Genomic DNA, 4,491 nt, shown 5'->3' on the forward strand with positions numbered 1-4,491 from the left:
GGCTCAGAAAGAAAAAAGTGACTTGTCCAGAGTTACCTAACTAATTTGTTGTGGCAATGAATCTAGAACTCCTACTAATACCTTTTGCATTATACTAGAAACTTTCCAACTATGTTCTTCTTAACCTTTTGAGCTCTCCAGAGACACCTCAAAGAGTCCTCAAATTATGAAACATTTTTAGCAGCTTGCTGTGGAACTTCAGACACCTTGTCCTTTCCCCATATCAAACTGAGCAATTCCACTTTAATTTGTTTTACATATTGGCTTCCACATTAGGTTTTATTTGAGGAACATATTTGGCCACTATAATTTGAACACCATTACTTTCTTTGAGTATCAAAGAACTTCTTTATTTTAAATAACTGCATTGTGAATCAAAAGAATAAACCTAAGCATAATTTATTATTTTAGTAGGCTCTACAAAAAAATAACTTTAATAAGAAAAATAAATTATCAGTTAAATAGCCATTGAATGGACCCTCCATCACAAAAAGTGCTAACTTGCAAATAAATCATTAATTTGCGGTTAGTGATTGGCTGGGTAATTTAATCATATCACATATTGTGTCTTTCTTTGCTTCATTTCACAGAATAAAACCACTGGAAAAAGCAAGCTTAGACTATGATTACATGTGTAAGGGAGGAAAGACCAATACATGTGCATCAAATATTCCCCCCCCCCCAAAAAAAAGCAAATATATCACCTATAATCATGATTTCAAAATCCTGTCACTATTTAGAAACTTTGTATCTCAGGATACCTTGATATAAATATGGCTCTCTTCAAACATTCTGATTACATAGAAAGAACTATCTCCAATACGAATGGAGGAAAAGCTATGCTCTAGCAATGCCTAAAATTGCCTGCCTTATTAACTCCTTATCCTTGTTAAGAGAAACTGGAAGGTAGTTGTGATTTAATGGTAGAATTCTTAGCCTAATACAGAAGACCCAGGTTCAGTTCCTAGCCAATGCTCAAACGCAGCCACCTCCCCTATGTCAGTAAAGACCTACATGTTGCTATGATATTCAACAAGTTTCAGTGACACTTCCCTACTAAGATGGGCTAGGAAGAAAGACCTAGACATCTACTTGAAAAAACTCAGCTAGTAAAAACCCTATGGATCCCAAGTCAAGTCCCATTGCGCACAGTGGTTCCATGAGTCAGGACATTGATCCGTAGAACTGATGGATCTGAAAAACCAGAAGAATAAATACTACCTTTTTAACATATGTTACAGTGATTCTTCCAAGTATAAAATGGAAATCAAATAAGCCAAGATAAATAAACCCTAAATAGCTAGAGAAATCAGTGCAGGAAGTCCAACATGTGTCTGAGGGCAAAAAGGTAGCAATACTTTATTTTCCTTCCACTTGAGAAACTGACCTTTAGATAACTCTCTAGTTCTATTTCCTCGATAACTTCTGGAAAAATCAATCTGACTTGTCACATAAAATCTAAGGCTATCAAACCCCATCACTGCAATTTATTATCAGTTCTGTTCCACTTCTGTTCTGATACCAACTGTACATGCAGATTTTACCCTCCGACTCTAAAACCTGAGCTAGTCAAGCTCGTTGAGAGATACAAACCTAAAGAACACAGTCCTCCATACTATCAATTCTGTCCAAGATTGCAGAGACAGACCAAAAGAAAGCATCTGACTTTCTGACTACAAATTTAAGCATTCCCTCTATCCCCACAGGAAGCCAGCAGTATGCTCACGAGTCCCCAGGGTTCCCATTTACTTCAGACCTGCTGGCTCCCACTACTCTCTTGGGTTTGATAATTTACTAGATTGACACAGAATTCACAGAAAGCACTAAACTTATCATTACAGTTTTATTACAGCAAAAAGGACACAAATGAAGACACATAGGGCAAAGACTGGGAAAGTTGCAACATGGAGCTACTCTTTCATTCTTGTGTTCATAGAAGGTTTTACCAAACAGGAGGCCCCTGAAGCATCTGTGTTCAGAGGCTTAATTGGGGCCTCATTGCATAGGCATAATTAGTTGAATCATGTACCCCCTATTCTGAGGTGTGTTGATATCATGAGATGGTTTTTTCTGGCTGAACAGCTCCCACCCGACCTGAATTACCTCAATTGTATATGCTATCTGAAGTCATCATCCAAGGTACTTCAATTAGAGGAGAAATTGCAAGGCTTTAGACGTCGTCTCTCAGGAACTTGGGAGAAAGAATAAATTCTTTGGATAAAGTTATATTCTTTACTTCGCAGTAACCTAAAAAAGGTTTGCTATGTTGCTTATTTAATTAGACAAAGCTGCTCATAGTAAAAATGACCTATAATTGATAGACTACTTCTACATGATTGGAGGAAGACTCGTTAACAACCTGCGATATGCAGATGATACAACCTTGCTTGCTGAAAGTGAAGAGGACTTAAAACACTTACTGATAAAGATCAAAGAGCACTGCCTTCAGTATGGATTGCATCTCAATATAAACAAAACAAAAATCCTCACCACTGGACCAATAAACAACATTCTTATCAGCGGGGGGAAAAGATTGAAGTTGTCAAGGACTTCATTCTTCTTGGATCAACTATCAACACTCACAGAAGCAGCATTCAAGAAATCAAATGATGTATTGCATTAGGCAAATCTGCTCCACAAGACCTTTTTTAAAGTGTTGAAAAGCAAAGATGTCAGCTTGAGGACTAATGTGTTCCTGACCCAAGCCATGGTATTTTCAATAACCTCATATGCATGCGAAAGCTGGACAGAAACTTAGGAAGATTGTAGAATTGATGCTTTTGAGTTATGGTGTAGGAGGAGAATATTGAAAGTGCCGTGGGCTGCCAGAAAAAACAATAGATCTGTGTTGGAAGAAGTGCAGCCAGAGTGCTACTTGGAGGCCAGGATGACCAAACTTCGTCTCTCATACTTCAGACATATTGTCAAGAGGGACCAGTCACTGGAGAAGGATATCATGTTTGGTAAGGTGGAGAGTGAGAGAAAAAGAGGAAGACCCCCAACGAGACAGATTGGCCAAGTGGCAGCATCGGTGGATTCAAGCATGGCAATAGTAGTGAGGTTGGCCAAGGATGGGGCAGCGTTTTGTTCTGTTATGAATAAGGTCGCTGTGGGTCAGTACCAACTCGATGGCACCTAACAACAACAACAATGGACCATCAGAAGAACAAACCAATCTGTGGTGGAAGAAGTACAGCCAGAATGCTCCTTGGAAGACTGGATGGCCAAACTTTGTCTCTCATACTTCAGACCTATTATCAGGAGGGAACAGTTTCTGAAGAATGACATCATGCTTGGTAAAGTGGAGAGTGGAGAAAAAGAGGATGACCTCCAACAAGATAGACTGGCACAGTGGCAGCAGTAATGGGTTCAAATGTAGCAATGATTGTTAGATTGGTGCAGGACCAGGCAGTGTTTTATTCTGTTGAGCTTTGAGTGAATACTGACTCAATGGCACCTACCAACTACAGCAATCATTCAGAAGTGGTCAGATCTCCCTTTTCCTAGAATTAGTTCCCTTGCAATCTGTCCACCTTTGGTGACCTTCCTGGCATTTAAAATACTAGTGGCATGATGTTGATGTTGCTGTTAAGTGCCATCAAGTCAGTTCTGACTCATAGCAATCCTTTGTAGAATTTCCAAAGCTATAAAATTTGGGGGAAGCAGAAAGACCCATCTTTCTCCCACAGAGCAGCTGGTGAGCTCAAACTGCCAACCTTGTGATTAGAAGCCAAGTATGTATCCTACAGAGCCACCATGCTCCTCTAGCATCATAGCTACACACCAAGCCCCATAGTATGACAAACTGACAGGAGCATGGTGGAAATATACCTGTTATAAACCACTAAATTTTGGGTGTTTTTATTTTCATACCATTACCTCTCCAATCTTAACTGGTATTGTTCTCCATCGCTAGCAGTTGAAGACTAAAATTACTACTGCTAAGATTCTTGTAGAGGAAGTTCCTGTTGAGGATAGTAGTTTATATTGGCTGGGTGATTGTTAGCAGCCCAACATATACTCACTTTGCCACCAGAACTACTTAGCATTTTTATTAGGTGAAATCAAATCTAAGAGTCCATAAGAACCATTAATAAGCTCTTTGAGCCCTTCTTTCTGAAGCTGTAGTGACCAATAGGTGTTCTTCTTACATTCGACTAAACATTAAGAGTTTCAAGGTTACCATAGCCACACATGGCATCTATCCACCTGGAAGGAACCCTCACTTACTGAAGGAGAGCATCAAATGTGCGTGTTCGTTAAGAAAATTTGTAAGAGTTAATGTAACAGTTTCTCAGATTTCTAACTGAGTGATAGCTTAGGTGCAAGAAAAGTAGATCTACATTAGGTGGGTGTAGGAACTGCTTTAGTCTAAAAACCTTATGCCCAACAGGAGCCAATATTTATGGAACAATTTCACACATGTAATATGTGTTCATAGGAAAATGATTAGTCATAAGAGTCAGTTCTCTTAGGGAAGCTCAAAAGTAG

This window comes from Chrysochloris asiatica, unplaced genomic scaffold, assembly GCF_000296735.1.
Source record: "Chrysochloris asiatica unplaced genomic scaffold, ChrAsi1.0 scaffold00086, whole genome shotgun sequence".
Lineage (NCBI taxonomy): Eukaryota > Metazoa > Chordata > Mammalia > Afrosoricida > Chrysochloridae > Chrysochloris > Chrysochloris asiatica.